Below are 12,208 nucleotides of genomic sequence, written 5' to 3'. Positions count from 1 at the left end.
TAGAGAATAAAAGATGTGTGTCTTTTAGGTTCGGGGTTGCCTCTCCCTGTGTGGATGAGCAACCCTATGTACGTGGATCATTAAACCTCTTGCTATTGCATTGTTCCCTTTGTCAAGTTGTGTTCTGTGAGTTGTGCTCCTGAGGTACGGCCACTATAGGGTCTTATAATAGGAGCAAGATTTCCTGAACATGGCCACCTTCTCAGGGTGGGCAGATGGATTGTCATGGATGAGGAATAAATTCAAACAAGTGGACGGGCCACAAGAGCTCATCATCCACCCCAGACTTCTCTTTTTTCTTACTCAACCCAAAACAAACAACAACTTGCCATAGTCCCTATTTTAACTTAACAAGTAAAACACTCTCCCCCACAAGAAATGTGCCCCCAAGCTCCCCACCTCATTTCCTGTATCTTTAAAGTGCTAGCCCATTCTGAGCGTGGATGGATTTTACTCGATGGAAGTATCTAGAATTCACAGCAGTTCATATATATATATTCACATATTTGCACTCACTTGTCTTGGTTGCTCTGCATGCTTTGGTGATGGATTAGAACGGGAAGAAAGCAAAGGAGGTGGCTGATTTCCATGGGTATCAAAGGCCCTGCTCATGAGGGTGCTTCCTCAGGAATCTGAGACATTGCCCAGTGGGAGTAAGGAGAATCTGGGGTGGGGTCCTGGAAACCACATCACAGAGGACACAGGCGGCCCTGCCTACTCAGTGGTGCAGACTGGGGGGCTCCTGGAGTCTCTTCTGGAGAATTTCCACCTTGACGGCCTGGGAATCCTGGAGACCATTTCTGGCAGGTAGCACCTTTCTCCCAGAGCTATGTGTGATAGGTTTGAGGGGGCTGGAAACACACGATGTCCTTGTCACACATTCCTGCTTTAACATGCTAATATCCCAGCTACCCCCAGGACTGAGACACGAGTAACTCCTCTGACCCCTTTACTCATAAAACTGTGCTGTATGCAACGTTTCCTGTAGCACCACTGGCTATTGCATAACAACTACTTTAACTCTTTAGTTTCAGTGCTGGCTTGACATTATTTCTGTACTAGAGATCATTAAATATACATTGTTTGGAGGTATACCTAAAAATGACAAATCAAACAGCTTTTTATTTCTGCAACTTGGTTTTCATATCACGGAATATTCCCCTTCTCTGATGGCTCACCTTACCACGCATCTGCCTCATTCGTAAGTGAAATCTAGGTTAATAAAACACTACTCAGAAAGATCCTTTTGTTCTTCATGGTTTCCTTCCAAGTCCCTTAAACATCTCCTGATTTTTTGGTTTGCTCTCTTATACTGGTTTGCTCATACTGGTCTCCTCTCTTCTATTTAATTTTTTAAAATTCTTGTGTGTGCGCATGTGCATGTGTGTGTATCTATGTGTGTGTGTGCATGCTTGAGTGTGTGTACATGCATATGTGTATGTGTGTATGCATGTGTCTGCATGTGCATGCATGCTGGGGTATGTGCACATGTGCATGTGTGTGCATGCATGTGCATGTTCTTTTGCGTGTGTGTGTGTATGTGTATGTGTATGTATTTGTGTGTGTATGTGCATGCACATGCATGCCACTACATGCATATAGAGGTCAGATGGCAGTCTGTAGAGTTAATTCTTTCTCTCTACCATGTGGATCTAGGCAGAGAATTCAGGTCACTAGGCTTGGTGGCAAGTGCCTACCCATTGAGCTATCTTCCCAGGTTTTTGTTGTTTTATTTATTGGCTTAAATTTATATTCTTCCTCAGCCCCCAACTCATCCCTCGTCCTACCCACCCAACTTAAAGCTATCTCCTTCTCTCATTATCTGTCTTTCTCTCTGGAAACAACAACAAAACCCAAGAAACTAAGCACATGCAAAAATAAAAAAAAAGACAAACAAAACAGTAACAACAACAACAACAACAACAACAACAACAACAACAGAAGTATACAAAAAATATTGAGTCTGTTTTTGTGTTGGCCAATCCTGAACATGAAGCCTCCCTGGATCAAGGCTAAAACACTCCATGGCACCCCATCGGAGAAAACTGGTTTCCCCTTTCCCAGCAGGTATCAATGGCAAACAGTGTCTTGGGTAGGGTGGGGCTTTGCACCCTGCTTGGCACCTCTGTGCTGCTCATGGGATTTGTCTTCACCAGCTCTTTTTTTTTTTTCTTTTTAAAGATTTATTTAATGTATATGAGTACACTGTAGCTGTCCTTAGTAACATCAGAAGAGGGCATCAGATCCTTTTATAGATGGTTGTGAGCCACCATGTGGTTGCTGGGAATTGAACTCAGGACCTCTGGAAGAGCAGTCAGTGCTCTTAACTGCTGAGCCATCCCTCCAGCCCTCACCAGGTCTTTCTAAGAACAAAAAAAATTTTTTTTTGTGGCATTTGTAGTTCTGGCTGTCCTGGAACTCACTTTATTCTCAAACTCAAAGAACTCAGTGGCGCCTGCTTCCCAGAGTGCTGGGATTAAAGACTGTTGCCACCACTACCACTTCAGCTTTTTTTTTTAAAGTCAAAACAAATTCAAGTTCACAAACATATTTGAACTGTTACTGATTTTTAACTTGTACAATCTTAAAATATCAATATTGATGATAAGCGAAAAAATAATTAAAAAAGAATTAAACTGTCCTCGAATCACGATGATTTTAAGGTAATGATGGTGCCCATAAAAGCTTCAAAACCCCCATTTGTAGAAATGAGAGAAATCGTATCGTAACCCACATTTCTTTCACAAGAGAATTCCATCATGCTAAATGCATTCTCCATGCAAGTAATGAAATTCAGTTCTAATTCCGACCAAAGCAGTTCAAAGGTAATAAAGTTAATTTGTATTGGTAAAGGAAAGCTACACAGGTCTCCCACAGGTTGATTTCTCTTCATTTGTCTGGAAGGATCGATTTCATTTGTTCTCAACCTTATCAGTGGCCTATCTGGGAAAAGCAAGCAGATGAAAAGACAGCCCTCGAATGGTTCTCACAAAGAGGTCCAGCCCTGCCCACTGGCCACTTGGATAGGAACCACCCACTCAAGCAGAGAAGGAGAGGTGCCTGGAAAAGGCAGGGGGAGCGGGGAGTGGGAGGGGGACACCTCTGTAAACTCAGGGGGCGGGGTGCAGCCACAAAAGCCCCTCTTGCAGGAGGACCTAATTGAGGACTGCCTGAGAGGCCAAGGATTGTTGGTGCAGACAATATCCAGCCAATCAGGAACTGCCGTTTAGAAGAGATGCTTTCTTGGGACCAATGGGGCGCGGGTGGAGGAGAGTATTAAAGGAGCTTGCAGCAGTATCCAGATGAGCTTGCTGTGGAATCTATGTCATTGATTCCATGCCACCTCACCTCCAACCCCCAAGAGCAGGAGGGTCGGGCAGCAAGTAGTTCAAGGCACAGGCAACAAAGTATCTACTTCATAAAATTTAGGGCAGTATGCATTTTTTTTTAACGGGAGGTTTTTAATTCATTGCTTTCTTAGTAGAACATCTTTAACGATAGTTTGTTTAGGACGGAACGTCAGACTGGCTTTTCCATGCATCCTTTCAGTGAAAATTCAGGAAGGGAATGGGGAAGCACTGGATGGAATCTAATGATTGATGAAAGTGGTAAGAAGCTTTGAGCTGGAAAACGAAAGCATGAATTAACCATACAAGGGAGCAGGACTGCAGCGTCCCAGGCTGGGCTGACTAATTCACTTAAAAGTTTGCCACATGATGTTAAGAATAAACTTCGGTTTTTTTGTTTTGTTTTGTTTTGTTTTTTTACCCAATAGCAGATGTCTTCCACTGAACCACACAAAACCCATCAGACATGGCGCAGGGAAGGAACATAAGCCTAGCCTTCTAAGGAAAGCCTTCCTTAAGGGTCACTTTCCTTGGATTTGGGGAGGTACTTGTGAATTAAATAGATGCACAAGCAGAGACACCCAGGGGTGAGCTCCAGCTTCCAGGGTCTGTGAATCCCCATGGCTACCCCTACCACCTGGTTCCCTGTCTCCTTCTTTCTCTGGGAGGCTAAGGTCAGGCTCTTGCTGAAGTAGAGCAGGGGAGGAGGCAGGTCTGGGTGTTCCTGCCTCTGCCCTTCCTCATCTTGGTGTTCTATCAGTGGGTTGTGGTTCCATCAAGGGCTGCAGCTCCTGAGGACACCGCAGCTGTGCTTCTTAAAGAACTAACCATCTTCTTGGCTTTGCCAGTGTCAGCTGGCACTGACAGCTTCCTACCCGGACCCAGTGCTGTGCACTTTGGCCTCTCCTGTTACTTTCTTTCCAGCCTGTCCACTGCTGTGAAAATAGCCCCTGGTTTAAGGTCATTGCCACCTTCCTGTGAGTGGGCTTCTTTCCCCACTGTTCTGGCAGTTATGGTGGCAATGGAGTTATCCCAAACCTGATAGAAACCATAATGAATTGAAAATTTGAGTTCGAGCAAACATGCGTCTGAATTGCAAGCCGATTATTACATATAAAATACCAAGAGATTAGGGTACAGAAATTCCAGGTACAAGAGACCCGAGCCAATGAATCAGAACCAAGCAGGATTAATGGTGTTAATCATGTACTTTCATAATCACCCCCACCACCTGCTGCTAATGACACATTCCAAACAGACTTCGAGAAATAAATCATGAGGACCGAGTGGAATGAGGAATTAGAATTTAAGTAGGTCAGAGAGGAGTTCAGAACCCAGCTCATGTAGTACTCAGAGAGTCTACTTACAACAAGAACAAGAACAAAACAACAACAACAACAACAACAACAACAACAACAAAACTATGTTGTTTCTTGTCTATTGGAAAAGTCACTGCATATTAAGGTTCTGGAACTCAGCTAGATTCTGAGTTGGGCATAAAATGCTGACATCATGACCACATATGAACTACCTATGGTCTGTGCCCAACACTACATGATCTACCGCAAAATCACTATTGACAGACCAGTGTGCTTTTAAAGCAAACTATGATTCAGAGAAGGGTGTTATGTTTTCTCAGTTCTAGCACTTGGGACGCTGAACCAGGAGGATGGATGAGTTGGAGGCTGTCTGGGTTACACTGTAAAATACTGTCTTAAAAACAAAACAGTAAAGACAAATAAAATATGCACCCCCAAACCCAAGCAACAAACAACAAAAGTTTGGGAAAATATAATTTTAGAAAATGCAAATAAGTTTCTATAGCTTTGTCCTTTAGTTTAGACATTTTAGTTTGTTCCTTTTTTAAATAGGCAGTGGGCTAGGATTCAAATTTATTATTCAATATACCTTTTGAATTGGAATTAAACTGAGTTGCGTTGAGAATGGAGAGAAAGAAAGCTGAAGGCTTCGAATAGAAACTATTCTCAGATAATATCAGAAGTGACAGAGTTGCCAAGATGCAGGGAAGAACAGGTTAAAAAGAATGGCACTTGTAAGAGGAAGATGTAGATGCAACTAGATGCCATTTCTTTACACATTAGAAATTGCTACCCCTTTTAAAATTTATAATAATTATAATTATTAATATTATTAATAATATTTATTATTATTATTATTATTATTAACCATGTCCACTTTTCCTCTTTTGGGGGAAACAGGAAGAATAATTAAAAGGTGTTTCTTTTGAGAAAAAGATTATGAGCTAGTTCAGAATTTGGGCAAACTTCATTAAGTCAACAAGAGAAACGTCATCACACCCCATAAGGACCACTTTCCAACTCCAAGGGAGCGCTGAGCCGACAGCACTGCCCCCTGGTGGTCTCTTATGTTGTTGCAATGTGATTTAAACCGATTTCCAACACAAAACGGTTATTAATGTATTCTTATTTGACGGTGACTATTATCTTCCTGTGGGATAGTTAGACATATATAATATCTGTGGTATAAATGAGAAGATTTTAAGTAATGTTAAGCCAGCATGACTTTTACAATTGACAATTTAAAATGGAAGTGAAAGTCTAGATGACATTAAGCAGTTTCTTACTTAATGAACTGCACCCAGAATTAGATGTGACACAGTCAAAATCAAGCTCGAGTGACTTTACTCTACGATTTTGAAGTGTAAGTTTTCTGCTGAGGCAGGAGGATTGCCATGTGTCACAGGCCTTGTGTCTAAAAGCTTGGACTCTGCTCCCTGGTGGCAAGCCTATGTCTGAAGTGTTTCCTCAAAGTTGTAGTTAGAATAGACTAGTGCTAGCCAACAGGAATATAAAATGAAGCACACATATACATTAAATATCGTAATTAGTACTTTAAAGTTAGACTTCTTAACGTACACTTATTTCCTAATATATAATACTCTATGAGTAAATAAAATTAAAAAACTATTGAAATACATCTTTTATTTCCTTGTTAAGTTTTTGCCATGTAGTATTTTACATCTCAGCTTGGCCTAGCGTCACATCTAGGGTGGACAGTCACTGTGGCCGGCATTGACTGAGGAGTTGCAGAGCTGGGGACTCATTACTTTTGGCAAACTCACCCCTCAGGGGCGCTGTATTCCTCTGCCATAAAGAAACACCGTTATAGCTTTCTTGTGACATTGGCTGTCACTGACTGTAGGTGTCTATAACATCAGTGTATGTTTAAAGGTCTCAACATGTGACATCACTTTAACGATATGTCTTCAGTGATTGGCTGGAACAAGTTCACAGGGAGAAACATCACATCGACCTTCCCGGTTACTTGAGATGGTTTGTGTGAGGGGCAGACTCAGCGTTGGATTTCCTTCATTTGCTGGCGTTGGAAAGAATTTGTCTCTTGGCCCCCTTTCCAATCTCAGTGACAACGTTTTATTTTCCGGATTTATATATTTTAAGAACTATGCTGGGCTTTGATCTATTACAGTTGTCTCTGTCACTGTTCAACCTTCCCGGTCTCTTGTCCCCGAGAGCTCAGTACCAAGCAGCCTGTGGCAGCTTCCTTAGGCTCCTGTTTCCCCTTCCCAACCCCTCCCCCTGACTGAATCCATCACTCTTCCATGAATCCGTGTCAGGCCCCACGTGGGGCAGAGACCATGGTCTCATTGAGAGGGTCTAAGCACCTTAAATCTTTCTCAGGACAGAGAATAGGAAACACTTATCTAATAAAACAACTTCCATGAGCTCCTGGTGCGTCTTACACAGACTCAAGAGAAGAGCTGTTTTTTAAATCTGTACTCCTGTTTCATTTGTCAATTTTCAGTGTTCTGATGATGACTCTACTCACTCGACCGCACGCACACCACCGCGACAGTAGATCCTGACACCCCCGAGAGGGATGATGGCAGTCAGCTCACAATTCCTTGCGGTGTGTTGGGCCTAAGCTTGGTGAGCTTGGGCTGTGCGAGTCGCCTGTGATTTTTAAGTCTCTTGGAATCCTCCTCTTAGCCTTGCTGCGCCACCTACTGGACAGACACGCACAGTGCACTCGTTTTATTGTTGATGCTTACAGATTGCTTCCAATTTAATCTTGTTTCGTGATGATGTGAAGCTTTATGCGATGCTAAAGTAAAATTTACACGATGAATCTGGTGCTTATTTTTCTCTTATTTATTCTGGCTGCTTCCTCTGCCAGAAGGTACAGTTTTACATTTAAATGCTGTGAAGTCTTTCTATTAACATATTAATACATTGCTATATCACACTAATTCCTATCTGTATGTTTCATTCTCCCTCATTAGATGAGTAATAGCATATTTTACAGATCCCCATCTACCTAGAAAAGTGAGTGTGTGTGTGTGTGTCTGTCTATCTATCTATCTATCTATCAATCTATCTATCTATCTATCTATCTATCAATCTATCTATCTATCTATCTATCTATCTATCTATCTATCTATCTATCTATCTATCTATTCAGGTATACATAGCACCTGTATGGTAACTTGACATGGTCGGTTTGACTTTCTTTATATTAGGCAATCTGAACATTAAGTTTTTGAAAACAGGTGAAGTCAACTGTTTTAAACACATCACTGTTAGTTGCTTCTGTACAGAGACAGGATGGCTGTCCACCCAGATCCACAGCTCTGTATATGTACCCGATACTGGCCTTTCACTATGTGAGAGATGTGACACCACAGGCGGCTCTGAGATCTATGGCTGCCTCTTCTCTTATTAGGACAGAAACACAGTTTACAAACACAGTAGTCTCCTTTTATCTATGACTCATTTTCCTGTTGGTTCAGTTACCCATAGTCAAACATAGGTCAAAAAACATTAAACAGAAAATTCCCAAAATACATTTCCTAAGTTTATAATGAGGTATTATGCTAAGCACTGCAATTAAACCAATCCTTTGTCTCCTGACTCCATCCAGTCAGGGGCATGAGTCACTCTTTAGCATAGGTTACAGGTTATTTACACTGTATAATCTGCTTGCTTCCTGTCAGCAGACAAAGGAGAGAGAAATAAGTATGAATATGTTTCTGCATTTTGGTTATTATTACTATTTATCTCTTACTATGTTTAGGTTCATGACTCAACTTCGTCCTTGGTATATGTACAGGAAGAGAGTGCAGTATGTCTAGACTTCGATGGTGCCCACGGACCCAGCAGGGACCTTGGAACGTAGTCCTGTGGCTAAGGGATCTTCTTTCGTAGCCTTTCCCCCCCCACATGCCTCCTGGGCCTTTCTTCTTCCTCCTCATCTACCTGGCCTTTCTCTCCCCCTAAGCCACCTTCCTGCCCCGTTTGGATTCTATTTCCAGTAGTTATTCCTTAACATGGAGGCTGGTCAGGGGAGATGTGTGCTGAGTCCCATTTCAGTGTCTGTTGAGCTCCGGCGCAGATGGTTCTCTCCGTCCGCCCACACACCAGAGCCGCTCCCCTCAGACCGAACCTCTAAGCTTTGTGGTGACAGCTTTGATGACTTTCATTTCTCTGTCTCTTCCTTTTGACTTCTGTGACACATTATGAGAAACCACTCAAGCCTTAATATAACTAACAGTTCATGCAACCTGCAAATATTTAAGAAACACACACTTGGTTCAAAGGGATGCAATGTAGCATTTCTGTATCGCTGAGTCGGCCTTGGGGTTTTGTTTTCTGCTGTTCTGGTTACTTTGTCTCCAAGGAGCTGTTTGGGAAAGTAAAGATTCTTGTCACGTTGGCATTATTTTCCAGATGAAGGAGCCAAATCAACTTCATCTAGAAGAACCGCGGTCTTCTTACCATTGCATCTGCGCGCCTGCTTCACTCTAGCGTGCTTTCTGACGCACTTCAGATGCCCTTCCATTTATAGGGGGTGGTAGCCTATTAAACCACCGAGAATATAACCCGAAAGTAGGTTTACACTCTTAACTTCCCAGTCAGCTTGACCTCACAGAGTATTTACCTTAGCCTACGGTTGGACAAAATCATGACCAAGAAAACCCACTTCCTAATAAAATGCTCAGTATATCATATAAATTTGGTGAATACTGACCAGGGAAAACAAAGCCCAGATCATAGCATAGACATGCACTTCTAATGCTACAAAGTTAAAAAAAAACATTAGCCAAATGGGAACCATTGATAGAATGCTTAAGCAATGTGGTCAAAGCAAGTCTACACATCCTTAATGCTTGGGTGAGCCACTGTAGTAACCTTCATGGTGTGGTCCACGGTTGGGTGGCCCACCATGTGGTCCATGGTTTGGTATACTTCTATCTGTTTGCATCTACTGACCTCCTCTTCACTTTCCATTGTCTAGTCTTTAAGCAGCCCTTCCCCACTATTTTTGTAATGTTTATGCTAGTTTGGATTTTTTAACTGTCTCTTTATCTTTCTTTGTCTTGTTCTTGGCCATGAGATGCAAGGCTGTGTACCACTCTCCAGTTCTGTTTCCTCACCACGATCCCCACTCCCTAATGGGGACAACTTCTCATCAACTGAAAGCTCTAAAAGTGTGAACCAAAATAAATACCTATATATTTAGAAATAAGTTGCTTATCTCCAGTATTAGTTACTGTGGTGCTTGCTAGCAGACAGAAGCCTCCTGGATGTTACCACAGACGCTAGCAGTGGTCACACATATAATGTGTTCTTGCCCAACTTCCAGGTCAGTCCCAGACATCTCCCATCATCTCCTCCTCCTCCTTCCCTCTGCCTCCCCCCCCTCCTCCCCCTCCTCCCTCTTCTCCTCCTCCTCCCCCTTCCTCCTCTTCCTCCTCCTCCTCCTCTTCTTTTCTTCTTCTTCTTCTTCTTCTTCTTCTTCTTCTTCTTCTTCTTCTTCTTCTTCTTCTTCTTCTCTTCTTCTTCTCTTCTTCTTTATCATCATCATCAACAAGTTATTAACAGTAACAGATGCTAGGGAAGCATAGTCCTAAATTATAGAACCAGGAGGAAAATGCACTAGGAGACAGCGGTAGTAGGATAAAAGCTTCTTACGTGGGTGTAAGAGGCCCCCAGGGTTGTTCTTGGATGCTCTGCCCTTGGTGGAGAAGACAGAACATTGGGACGTAGCCCTGAGTCCAGCTCATCTTTGCACTCTTGGTCAGAGGGTGGGGAACTGACAACTGAGACTGGGAGATGAAAGGACAGAAGGTGGAAACCTGTGGATCTAACTTTGTTTCAAGCCCATCTTTTTCAGATAGCTTCACATCTGAAACCAATTTATTTTTAAGGCTTTTACAGTTATTCTCTCTCACTATATGACATGGAAACGCAATTCTATAGAAAACTCAGCTTTCATTTTATAGTTAGGAATAAAAAAATATTGATGCGAATGTCTTAAAGAGGTAACATTTAGGGCAAAAGTACCTCCATTGAAAACAAACTAATATTTCCAAATCATGGCAAAATTAATAGCAGGAAAGATATAGGGAAGAAGGAAGGCTAGGGGACAGGGTCTAAGTGGCAGGAAGGCAGTTTCCCTAGGGAAGATAAGAAACATACTTGCATGCTGGAAAAACCATCATCAGTTCTGTCAATTAACTTACCAATGCATTTGTCTTTTTTTTTGTGCACTGAAACATTTACACACACACTCTCTCCCTCTCCATCTCTTCCTCTCCTTTCCCCCTTTCCCTCCCTCTGTCACATAATAGTCTACATATATGCCAGGACCATACTGCCCCAGTTTCTAGAATGAAAAGCCTCAAAGCTTTGGTAATATGGTTCAAAGGTTATCAAGAGTCAAAGAAACAACATTTCAAAATAGAGCACTCGAGACAATTTCTGAGGAGTTCATAGACACTCCAGTGTACAGGGCATACTAACAGAGTAAGGCCACATCATAAACAACTCACATATAGGGATGTAACAACTAGGTAGCTTCTCCCTCTGTAAGTTTGTTACCACACTGACAGCAGAACAATAAGTAACTTTGTATTAATGAGTCTTCTGTGTTTTCTGTGTTTCAGATACTGTAACTGAAGAAGGAATATCGAAATAATCGAAATCACCCAAACTCAATTCTTTACTATGGTATTAATATTTTAAGATACATTGTTAACATATTATTATATACTATAATTTTCTTCTTTTGCCTCTTAAATATTTCATGGCACAGGATGGCAAAGCACAGGTATGGAGACAGTGTGCCATTCCCCCAGACCCTCCTCTCCCCATCTTCCCTCCCCAGTACTGAATGTACCTGGTCTTTTTCTCATAGATGTTAATGTTATCTAGCCCTTGTACTAGTTAAGGTTAGCAAACAAAATAAAACAAAAAAAGAAAACGGATCTTCGGGTTGGGGATTTAGCTCAGTGGTAGAGCGCTTGCCTAGGGAAGCATAAGACCCTGGGTTCGGGTCCCCAGCTCCAAAAAAGAACAAAAAAAAAAAAAAAGAAAAAAAAAAGGATCTTCAAGTGTTGGAAAAGGTGTCAGGGAGAAAGAAAATAGTTCTTTTTTTTTTAAATTTCACATACAATAAACAGGCTGTGAATGCTTTTTGGCTTTCTTTCCAACACTAATAAATAAACCCACCAAGAAATTCTGCTGGGCACAACACCCAGGGCCTTGTGCATGACAGACAAATACTTTATCACTGAGCTACATCCGCAAACCTAAAGCATATATTCAAAGTAATATTGTCAGATCAGAGCCTGGAGAAATAGGACAGTTTTTATTTTGTGGTGTGTGTATGTGTGCATGTGTGTGTGGTGTGTGTGTGGTGTGTGCTTGTATGGGTGTATGTGGGTGCACATGTGATACATGTTTATTTGTGTATGTGTGTGGTGTATTTGTATGTGTATATGTGTGTTTTTGTATGTTTGTGTGTGTATGTGTGGCATGTGTTTATGTTTGTGTGGTGTATGTGTGAATGTATGTATTTGT

General features: G+C 41.9%; 1 protein-coding gene across 5 annotated transcripts in view; it reads right to left on the bottom strand.

Annotated features, from left to right (window-relative positions):
• Positions 1–12,208, bottom strand: part of Dlgap1 (DLG associated protein 1) — a 705,387-nt gene that overhangs the window by 395,968 nt on the left and 297,211 nt on the right. The window lies entirely within an intron of this gene.

The sequence above is a fragment of the Rattus rattus genome, chromosome 4 (genome assembly GCF_011064425.1).
Source record: "Rattus rattus isolate New Zealand chromosome 4, Rrattus_CSIRO_v1, whole genome shotgun sequence".
In the NCBI taxonomy this organism is placed as follows: domain Eukaryota; kingdom Metazoa; phylum Chordata; class Mammalia; order Rodentia; family Muridae; genus Rattus; species Rattus rattus.
Note: the sequence above shows the minus strand (reverse complement) of the source record. Positions and strands in the feature narration are given on the sequence as shown.